General features: G+C 44.1%; 1 protein-coding gene across 2 annotated transcripts in view; it reads right to left on the bottom strand.

Annotated features, from left to right (window-relative positions):
• The window catches only part of agbl4 (AGBL carboxypeptidase 4), a 314,407-nt gene that overhangs the window by 56,084 nt on the left and 246,196 nt on the right, over nucleotides 1–12,127 (bottom strand). The gene's annotated exons all lie outside the window — the stretch shown is intronic.

The raw sequence follows: 12,127 nt of genomic DNA, 5'->3' as shown, positions 1-12,127 counted from the left end.
CAGCGTAGCAGCCCAGGCAAATTACTGCTGCTGCTGCCATTTACTAACAATAAACTGCTTCCCCTCCTTTACGCCTCTAAATGGTTTTGAAATCAGTTTTTAAGATTGAGGATGAGCAGCAAAGTTGTGTATACTCTGGCCTGCAGAGTTAATGTTGAGCGTTTTAGAAACCTTATTTATACTACACTATACTTATAGAGAATCCAGTGTTATAAAAAATAAGGGCCACTCCAGCACCTTTCTATATTGCAGTGTGCAAGGGGGTCGTGCGCTTGTGTGTACTTGTGTTTTCTAGATAGTGCTAATGTTAGCATGTATTTCTGTTATCCTTTGGAGTCTGTGTGATGTGATGTATAATTGGATGTGTGATATTCCCTGTCTGTTAGTGTATTTGGCCATCCTTACCTAGTGTGTCATGTAAAGATTAGAACCCCCTAGCGATTTTACCCCTCTGTCTCAGTAGACTGAATGTTGCGTTGCTTTAAAAACGTTAGGAAACTAAAGAGAATCCTGCTCCTGCCCCTAAAATATTTTTTTTTGGTTTTGCTAGGGGACCATGTTGCTTTACAATTTACATTACAATCTACTGCTAATGAAACGACACGATAAAATGAGGCAACATTAACCTTTAAAGAAATGAAGCATGCTACTGTTATATTAAACAGCAAGGCCACTTGGACTCCAATACCAATGGAAAAATTACAACGTATCATAAAAAGCAGTGCTTATTATAATTATAAGTATTATAAGTCTATGCTTATTGCTGGATCTAGAATTCTGTGATTCTCATATCACTGGTTTATAGACGATGAACCTGAGTTTGTTACAATGAGCCAATTATGATGTGAAGAAGGGGTAAAGTACTCCTAAGAAAATCCATTACAAGAGTGCCAGTTGGTACTACATGTGCAGTACAGTTGTTTCCACAGGTGTGTTGCTCGTTACTACAAGTATGTTACAACCATCCTTTCAACCGTAGCTGATTCCTGCAGTCTAGAGAGAGGCACCATCATGGCTTCCCAGTTGTCAGAGGAGCAGGATTCTCTTCCACAGACAGCTGTGGGTAACTGGCAAGTTAAAACGCTCCACCTGACAGCCTGAGAGGACTGGAGTGGCTCTCCAGGTAGAATTGCCTCCGGGCAGCATCCACAGCACAGCACAGCACCCGGGACGGAACAACATGTGCTAGCGGCGCAGCTTTATTTGACATGGGAGCCCATTACAAGCATAGGAATTAAGAAGGGGGGGGATCTGCCTGGCTGAAGCCATGCGATACTGTCGGCCTCCAATACCGCCTACATTTCCACTGTCATGACTAGTGAGAGCGTCAGGTTACCAACCCCGACTCTCCCACAGTAAGACAGCATTTAGTGTCGAGTGATAGCTAAATATGTACACAGATATTATCACTGCCAGCGACAAACGACAGCTCACCAGACAATGGGCGCGAGGCTGCAATCTGGTGTTTTCAATTTGGGAAGTCTGCATTATTTACAGTCCTGATACTCCCTCCTGCCAGAGTTCAGGCTTCAGTCTTAATTTCACCATAATCAAAGTCGATGAATATTTAATCAGCATTGCTTCCTGAAACCCAATAATGTCATTAACATAATGCCTCAGCTTCCCCTTCACTTCCTCAGAGGGGAGAAGGGATCCTTGGGTCGCCTTCATACACACACACACACACACACACACACACACACACACACACACACACACACACACACACACACACACACAGACACGTGTCATACACCATTTCAGAACATACACGAGCGAGCAAAAGGAGTCCCTCAGAAGAATATGCATTACAGACAGGCGACTTATGCAAATTCCTGTGAGCGCGAGGGCACTTATGCAGATAAGGCATCATTAGTGGAGATAAATAACAAAGCTCTCCTGACTGAAATGCTTTAGAATCGACAGGCAAGCTATAGATGGAGAAGACGGAAACTGACATTTTATCTCTCAGCAACTCAGCTATATGCTGCCATTTTAAGTTAGCCTTCCACCAATTGCCTAGTATGCTCTACTGCTCTACATAATATCAACATAGCAACAGGTTAAGCAGTTGTCCTGATAGACAGAGTGAGATCATGAGTTGGGTAGAGCAAGAGAAAAACAGTAGAGAGGAACAGAGGAAACATAGAAAGAGGGAAGACTGGGAGAAAGAAAATGAAAGACAAGAATGAAAGGGGAGAGAGAAGGAAATAGAGAGAGAATAAAAGGAAAGGAGAAAGAAGAGAAATAAAAGAAGAAAAAGAGGCAGGCTGAGAGAGAGAGAGTGTTATAGAGATAAACAGATCGACAGACGGAGAAAGAGAGAGAGAGAGAGAGTAGTAAAGGACAGGGGAGCAGGAGAAGAGAAGAACGGGAGGCAAGAATATTAAGCAGGCGTGGTGATTAGCATCTGGGCTGCCAGTGTCCCTGTGACAGTGACATTGGTCATCAATGTCAGCCCCTTCTGTGGAGTCGCAGCGCAAAGTGCTTCATTTGCGCACTAATTAGCTTAAATGCCGGGAGTATGAAAAATTCATGATAGCTTTGGATTTTTAAATTGAGGGAGCATTCTGCATTAATTGAAGCCATTTGGATACGGCTTCTGCTCAAGACAGAAGAACGGGCAGGGAGAGAGGAAGAGGCAGGGAGAGAGGAAGAGTCAGTCAGTCAGTCAGCCTTCCAACCCAATGTCTTCCCAATGAGCCCTTTACTGGCCCAAAGGCCAACAGAACAGGTGACCATCACTGGCCATCAATGACTGTTCACAGTTCTATAGCACTATCCCGTTTTAAAAAGTAAAAAGACTAGTTGATTTGGTGACAGGCAGGTATTAAAACCCTGTTTTGTATAACTACCTACCCCCCAAATCATTTAGGTTTTTTTAAACTGTCCCCCCAAACATTTAAGGTAAGCAGTTAGGAAGGAGGTAGGTGTTCAACCCTCATCAAGCACTGGATAAGGACCTGATGATTGTTAATATTTCACAGATATCTCATAGTTGAAATATAGTTGTATATATATATATATAGTTGAATATCTCAATTTAAAAGAGTGGTAACACGAAAAAAAAGGGTGGGCCATGTTCAAAGATATCAACGAGGCCCCTTTAGCTGCTGAAAAGCGCCTGTGTGATTGGCGTGCTCAACCATGCGAGTTAATGACTTTCAGACGACCCAAGGCACAACTCATTAGATCTCTCTCACTTTCTCTCCTATTGTCCATGAACGCTCCCATTCACTTAACCAGACAGGAGAAATGGAGCAGCGCACAAAAGATAACATAAGTAGAAAAGATCACTGATACACTCCTAGCTCACACCACTCCTAAGATACCCCACACACACCCGCACCCCCCACCCGAAGTAACTATTTCACTCCTCCCCCAAAGCCGTGCAGGCCAAATCAATGCCTGTGCATCAATATACCAAACCCCATAAAAACAATTTACCGTAAGCAAGATTTCAGCCATTGATTAGCCACTGAACTATGGTGGGGCGGCACAGACCAGCGGCGCACAATTTAATAGCATTTATCGGGTATCTGCTCAGGCGACCGATGTTCCACTCTGGATTTTAACCTCGCTAAGGAAAAACACAAAACTAAACAAAGCAAAACAGTATTGGGGGTAAAGGCAGCTAATAGAAAACAAGGGTAAAACACAGTGCTCCTGCGGCCGTCACAGGGATGGACTCGGAGCAGTCAGCATGAAATATTGATCACTGTTATCGAGTCAACGAATGAAAAAAATAATAACAGTAAAAATAATAATAATAAAAAAAAAAACAGTTGCTACACACAGTGTCAAACAAGCGAGGATGAATTTCACCGCCGGCTTTCAAGCGGAAAAATGCATTTTCTTCCTTCAGGGCTTATACTTGTGAGGCACAAAATGCATGACTACTTGTGTGTGTGCTGCCAGTAACAGTCTCCCCCCCTCTTCTGCTTGATTGTATTAAGCGCTTGGGTGAATTTAAACACACGCACACACACATATTTTCACATATGCACATAGCCACTTTCTCTCCCCCCCACACATTTTCACACATGAACATACCCACTTTCTCTCAAACACTGTTCACTCTCGCACTTGAACACCCACATATACACACACTCACACACACACACAGTAGCTCTACTGAGTCACAAGTCTGTCAAAGAAGCCCAACAGTTTGTAAGTGATGGTGGCATTCCAGTCGGTGGAATTCTAAACAGACGCCTGGCGCTCCCATTCATCTCCACACACTTGGCCATTCCATCGCTTCTCCATTCGTCTTTTCCCCCCCTCTGGTGCGAGCATTTGTCCCACACGCTGCCCAATTAAGGCCCCTCGCAGGTAGAGGCCGTGAGAGGAGAGGCGAGTAGAGGCGAGGCGAGCGAGCGAGGAGAAGAGGAGGGAAGAGGCTCCAGTGTTGCTGACTGAGCTCGACCTCAGGCCTGACAGCCCATCAATGTGACGCTGATGGACGTTCGCCTGGAAGCTGGGCTGATTAAACCGGCCTGTGTCCAGCCTCCCTCCCTCGCTTACACTCATCCATTCTCTCTCTCTACTCCTCTCATTTTCTCCATGTCTGTCTCTCTCTCTCTCTCTCTCTTCCACTCACATCCTCCCTCTTTCATCCTCCATCTCTCCCTCATCCTCTCCCATCGTTTCTCTTATTCTCTCCATCTCTCTCTCTCTCTCTCTCTCTCCATGACCACCAACCCGTCACCAGCGGCAGACCCCGGTGCTGGGAGTGAAATAGTGCTCAGGGTCACTCAGGGTTTTTAATGACGTGACAGCAGCCGTACGTTTAGAGGTGCCATTTACCCAGGCTGCACTCTACTCCTCTCCTCTCCTCAACTCCCTATCTGTCACCACAACCCAATGGATCAGCCACCACACCACAGCAGGCAAAGGGGCCTAGACTCAGTACAGAAAAAAACGCTCAATTAAATGAATGATCATAAATGGTTGGTTGAATGGTTCAACTGCTTGCTGTACCTTTCTGATATTGTTAAACACACCTTTCCAGTGCATTCTGACACATTTGACGTAAACATAGAAACTGCTGTTAGCTGACAGTAGAGAGTGAAATACTTTCTGTTCCTCCTCATCATAACTCATCTCCTCTGCTTAAATGTGAAGTGGGAAGACGATCCTAACAGCAATCTGTGAACAAGCAGAGTAGTCCCTTACTGCAAGAGCAGCAACCCTGCAGTTGGATATGCCGTTAAGACTGGGAAGAGTATCACTGCAACCCAGCAAAGTACACAGTGTTCCCTAGGCTCGCTCAAAAAGTGCAAGCGTGTGTACTCTGCCTGTGTCTCCCCCTCCCATCCATCACTACTACAGTGAATCATCTCATTGTCAATAGCAGCGCCGGCAATACATTACAGGCATGTGGCATCGGTTAGCGTTAATGACATTGAGCGCTCTCCCTCGGGCATCGAAAGCGTCTGGATGTGCAACACTAGTGCTTAGTTCGGCAATAATCTATGGAAATGCGCTGCGACTCAGACGCTGAAGCCACACATGCTGGCCGACCGACCGACCGGATGGCCTCCCACACACACACACTCGCTCGCCGACCGACCGTCCGGATGGCCTCCCACGGGGCCAGGCATTTCCCTGCCCCCTCAAAAAAAAAAAAAATTGAATATAAAATCAAAGTTATAAAACAGCATTTACCCAGAGCAGCCGTGTGGGGAAGCAGGGAAAGTGTGGTGTGCAGAGTTGTGGCTATTTCTCATTTCCCTCTCCTATTTATTGTTAAATATTTGATCCATGCTTTGGCAAGATCATGCATCATACGTAAAGCCAACACATACCCTGAGTTTCAAACTGGCTGTCACTGAAATGACACCCACCCAAAACACACACACAGCAAGACAGACTCAAAAAAAAAATATTATATATATATATATATATATATATATATGCATCCGAGTGGCCAGTGTGCTTATCTCTGACGGACACCCAGATCAATCTGGTTTTTAATCCTGGGCCTATTCCCGTGCCTCCTGTGAGCGCCGCCACATCAAACACCTCTCGCCAAGGCCAAATCTGAGCCCCCGACCAGCCCGCTGTCTCCCCACCGCACTCAAAAACCCATCCCGTCTCCGAGGAACGCCGGGCTCTGATCGAGGAAGGCGATACACACACCAGCACAGCGGCAATATTCTGATCTGCTGAACCATGATTCGCTTCACCGCGACAAACAAGGAAGGCTGATTTTACCAAGAGGAGATGCTAGAAAGATCTGTGACTTTCTTTCATATGATCGGTTTCTATTCAAACTACAAGTGTTTGTTACGGACAGACTGGCAGTGTGTCAGACGAAGGCAAATTCAGATACACAGAACAGCATGTATAGAATTGTGTAGAATTAAAACGTGGAACTGAACAGTTGAACTGAATGACATCCCAGTGCATTGGCAACAGCTTTGCTGCATCTGTACACCAAACCTTTATCTCAGATTCAATGTAATACCCAGTGCCGCAGTACCCAAACTAGATGGAAAGCAGGCCTTGACTCCATGTATTTAGTAATGTAGGCTATGTGTTTAGTAACATGTCATGAAATAAGAGGAAGCCAAGAACACAGGAGTCACCCGGGTGAGGTGTAGAATAAAAGTCTGACTTTATTCTGTTGATCTGTACACTGAAACAGGAGTACCCGGCTGCAGCGAAAAAACACACAAGATGATGCTAATCGGCAAAGGCAGTCAAAGTGGAGGTGCAACTGGTTATGCGAGGGCATATTTTCCATTTTAAGGGGGGGGGAGGCTCCACAGGACTGGCCTGAGGGCAGATCGAGCCAAAAAAGCCTCCCTCCCTCTCCCATCGCTCCCCACGCACCTGGGGCCAGATTCACCCTGCTCCCACAAAGCTGGAGCCTAAAGACTTTAAATCCGCAAATTCCTCCGCTTAATACGGGGACATTGGTTGAACCCACGAAAACATCCAGGACAGGAGCCGGCTCCGGAACGCATGTGGCCTGGTCAAGTGCCACCACTCGTCCCTCCGAAAAACAAACAAACAAAAACAAAACCTGAAAAGATTACATGTTCACAGTTATTCATAAGGACAGCCCCCACCAACTACTTCTGTCCATTTCTTTTTGGAAAATATTCTTTAGTACGCGTGAGTCTACCTTCCCCCTCTACTCAGCAGCGAGGAGGAGGTGGGTGGCCATAGCGGGGACGGGGGGCGTGGGAGGAGAATGCACTTGGTTCACTCAGCCTGATGCACTTCAGTAGAATTCACACAATTCTACTAAAGCCACCGTACAAGCGTTGAAATTAAAACACATTTGTGACACATCATTTTACATTTTGTTAACAGTTTGTGTATACATCGATAAAAAGTTTCATGTTGCTTTACAAAGTTAATGTTCAACTTTGACAACCCTCAATAGGGTTTATAGGGACATTTATTTGGACGCAATTAAAAAAAAAAGAAATAAAGAAAAGGAATTTCAAATGACTTTGAGGGTGCAATTCTCTGCCATTAGTGAGTTACACTCATCATCTCAGCTAATTACAATGCAAATTCTCACACACAAATAAATCCAACAAGGTTGAATGCATCTCCAAAAAAAAAGGTGTGTGTGTGGGGGGCGGGGTGTGTACTACTTTGTTAACACCAAACCTCTCAGCTGGAGAGGTACACTGCATTTCACCATCACACACACATTCTGTGTTAACACGTCTTTGAGGAAGTACAACAGCATTGTCTTTCCTGCTGTCCAACTCCACACCTGGTTTGCTAAGGACCATATCAGTATTGACTATGACTGCCCAGTCCGGTACGGGGTGGCCGAGTGTGAAACAGCGTTGGGGGTTAACTGCAGAGAACGTGAACGTGTGTGTATGTGTGTTTAGATGGGTAATTACCTACAAAAACAAAAAACACTGCTGTTTTGACAGAAAGCCTACACAGACGCACTGCTCTACTGTTGCTACAAAATCACAGCTACAAATCACATATGAGGACAACTACGAGGTAATTAACAAGAACCTGAACTGGCTTGACACTTTCTACATTACGATCTTTTTTTTCTTTATTTTTTTCTGTGAGTATTACTGAACGTTGTGAATATTAACGTCTGAATATTTTGACTGCATATGACTGGATGATTAAAACCGTAAAAAGTTAGCACCATTTGAGGTAAAAGACACAGATTAGTTAACCTATGCTTGCTGGTAGCACCATCGACCAGTTAAAATCAGACTCCTGTAAAGAAAAAAACATTTACCAGAATACAAATATAGAACTATGACAGAACACAGATACACGCTATACACACCTGTGATTTACCTGAAATGCCACACAAGCAGCATCATCGGTCACCTGGTATTTCAACTCTCACATGAGGTTGGCTTTGTAATAGACGTCTATATACGGTATATACAAGAGTGCTATGATATGGGCAATTTCCTGGGTTTCCAAAAGCACACCTACAGACACGAGAGAAGCGTATGAGGTAGGACTGTGATACTGGATTATGTTTACCTGACTGCGACCAGGAGGACTAAATCCATGATGTTGAGAATAAAAACAACCTTAATCTAGCCCCTGTTTCAACCCACTACTACAAATGCATCCTTTTCTAAACCGACTACTACAAATGCATCCTTTCTTTAACATCATTTAGAGTCCCAAAGTGAGTAGGGACGCTGCATGATACCCGAGTTAGAGACTGAGGTTTGGTTCGGACTACACGAGTGTGTGAGTGTGTGTGTATGTGTGTATGTGTGTGTGTAGTGGCTCCTGTGGTGGAGGAGTACTATGGAGCTTAAGACCGCTGGAGCGGAGGGCAGTGGACAGAGGGGAGAGGGGCAACACTGGGCAGTTGTGAGTGGTTTGGGGGGGGGGGGGGGGTGGTATCCGTGTGGCCTGGTCCTCAGCACGTGACTTAGACTTAGGCTGCCGACTCTGGCGTGGGCCTAGGCCGGATCTGCGCCAGAGCCGGCTCCTGGAGGTAAATCTCTGAGAGTACGTCAGAAAGAGTGGGGGCAGGAGAAAAACCCAATCACTTACAGCTCATTACCCATATCCCATTTTTTGGCATCAGAAATGAAAGGAAACAAGGAAACAAACACCAAACAAAACAGGTAAGCAAAACAGCAAAACAAACAAGTAGCGTAATTTTACAAGAGTTCATCAGCATCCATATGGTACACAGCCGCTTTCACATGTGACACCTTAATGCTTTTGGAATAGAGCACATACCATAATATCCACCGGGAACTATGGAGATTTTGTACAGATAAAACAGCACAGCACGTCGTATGAGATCGATGTCACATAAAAATATAGCCTATGCGTAAGCGAAGATAACATTGTAATAACATTGGCAAGGGCTATTTTTGTGCAAGATAAACCAAAGCTGATCCCACAGCTTTCCATTCCAAAGGGGCAACGTTCCTTGCTTTGGCTTGTAGATATCTCCCTCCAAACATTTCCCCATGGATCCAAACCAACAGTCACACACGGTTTGTCAACACACCTCACAGTCAACACGCAATTTTTCTTTCTTCCAGGATAAAGATGGTCCTGTCCGATGGCCAACTCCACTTTGAATAAGTTACCTAGCCTACTCTGTTGCTGAGAACCCATCTACCCACACTCCTAAACATGGCTCCAACAACGTTATTCATGACCGCAACACAATTCAGAGGGTAACAAAGGTGGCCATTCACAGTCTACTGTCTCCAGATATTGGACAACCAAATACATTTAGCGTAGTGATTTTGGGACCACCACCCACCTACCTATATCAAAACTGATATCTGCAAATAATAACAATAATAATTATCTGCTAGGGACATATTAGAACATATTCTTATAAAAATATGAACCTCCAACACAGTTGACAATCCCCTATAACTGTGGCAAGAATGAGCTTTTCTTTTCCTGTAAAACCAATATGGCAAATCAGTCTTACACATTCATTTGAAAAAGAAAATGATCTTCAAGAATCATTTGTGTTGGGCAGCAGCAAGCAAACAGTAAGTGCTGTTTTCGTGTTTGGTTAACATAATGACCAGAGACCGCTGTAGCAATCCCCGGGTCAGGGAACATGGCAGTTCTAACTACACATGAAAACTATTCAGTATGTATGGCCATTACCTAAGAGTTTAAGAACTTTAAGAACCTTGTTTTTCATTTTGTAATCTCAAGAAATAGGTTTGGTTAAAAAAGTGCCAGAGTCAGATTAGCTTGAAATCTACGGGAGGACAAGATAAACCCCTCAGAAGCCACACACACTTTCAGCACATCTGGTTTCCTTTAAGACACAGCACTCTTTCTGCTAAATACCCAGCATCCTCACATATTAAGAGATTTCAACAATGTCATTGAACTAGTGGGGCTTTGCTGAGTGCACAAGGACATGACATTTTTGTATATAAAAAAGATAAAATACATATAATTTGAAAACGGCTGCTGTTGTTGTTGTTGTTGTTGTTTAACACGTGTGTGTCTAATGCTGTTTAAGCGCCTGACTTGTGGAGGTAAAGTTGCTTTTGAAAAAACAAACAAACAAACAAAGAAAAAAACAATTAGAACAAGTAGATAGTCTTTTCTTTCACAGATTTCTTTTGAAGTCAATCACCCATTTGAACAGTGAGCGGAGTGAGAGATGCTTTAGACTTCCTGGCTTGACCGAACACACGTGGTGCTGCACACAATGGCCAAGCCTACAGGGGCGGTTCAGACCCACTCAGTCCTTTCAGGCCCAGGAGCAACTCAAACGTAAATGCTTTTTAAAAAGCCAACCAAGTTATTCTAGCTTTCTTTTGCTTTTAAAATATATATATATATATATATTTATATATATATTGGTCGAAGAGGCCAACACTAAACTGTTACGGCAATAGAGATCTTTCTACAGGTATAAAGTGCTACAGTTTGAACAAATGATTGCTCAGTCGCGCAAGTGAGTGTTCTCCGTGGGCGCGGCTCGCAGTGACTGTAGAGGTTAACATAGCCTAAAGCGAATGCATCTCACAGCGATGTGACGTGTGGAAACACACACCCCCCTCCTGCGGCCTTGCGTGATTCACTAGGGCTCATTAAGAACAATTTAAGATACGGTCGGTTCTCTCTGAGACAGCTTTGTGAAATGGATGCCGCAGAAGGAAAGAGATGTTTGTCTTAAAACGTAGATATGATCACCATCCCAAATATAAAAAAAGAGAAAAGAAATGTGCCAAGCTTTAAGCCCATAGGGGGGAGGACACAATGACACAGAGGATACTAGCCGGCCAGGACGACACATAATCGAAGAAGTCACCGCTTAAGTGATACAAACTGAGAGATAAGGTGCAACCTAGAAAAAAACAAACAAACAAACAAATAAACAAAACAGGTGAAATGTTCATAGTCAGAGTAAGAATGAGAAGATAATATACACTGACTCTCCTCTCTCTGCCCTCGACACACTGATAGCTTAACGGAGGGCTGAAGAACCAGGGGAAATACACCATTAAACAAACAAAAAACAAAAAAAAGGTAAGCATGGCCAATCTGCTCGAGATTCACAGTTAGCAACATGGTCACAGTTGAGAATTCAATCCGTAGCATTAAGTTTTTTTTCTTTCTCTCTTTTTTTTTTTTTGTAGCAGATAGCCAAACAAACACTTGCGATATGAGAAGATTCTTCTTTCTTGAACAAACCATACCCTAAAGAAGGTAAAAGGGGGGGGGGGGGGGGGGGGGAATTAAAGTTTTGGATGGCATGTTTCACAACGATGTGCTCTACCAAAGAGAGAGGAGAAAGAGAAGTAAGGGGGTGTGGGTGGGTGGAAGGGGACAGCGAGAGAGACAGAGAGTGAACGAGGATACTGCTCCTCTCAGATGGGAAAGGAGATAAAAGCTCTTTTTTTCACAGCTCTGGTGTCCAACAGCGCCGCCCATCCCAGCACAGCTATCCATCATCCCTCCACATTCACACACCAAAGTGCAGTTTAAGCAATATCAACTTGCATTACAATCACAGTTTGCTATACATATAGTTGTATATACCGTATATATATATATATATAAAAAGACAGAGAACTGAGTTCCCATTGATTGCCAACTCTATAGGCCCTTTCCAGTGTGCACTGCCTGTTCATGTCCTCCGTGTTCAGTTACTGTGTCC

Source organism: Clupea harengus, chromosome 10 (assembly GCF_900700415.2).
Source record: "Clupea harengus chromosome 10, Ch_v2.0.2, whole genome shotgun sequence".
In the NCBI taxonomy this organism is placed as follows: domain Eukaryota; kingdom Metazoa; phylum Chordata; class Actinopteri; order Clupeiformes; family Clupeidae; genus Clupea; species Clupea harengus.
This window is presented reverse-complemented; position numbering and strand designations above follow the sequence as displayed.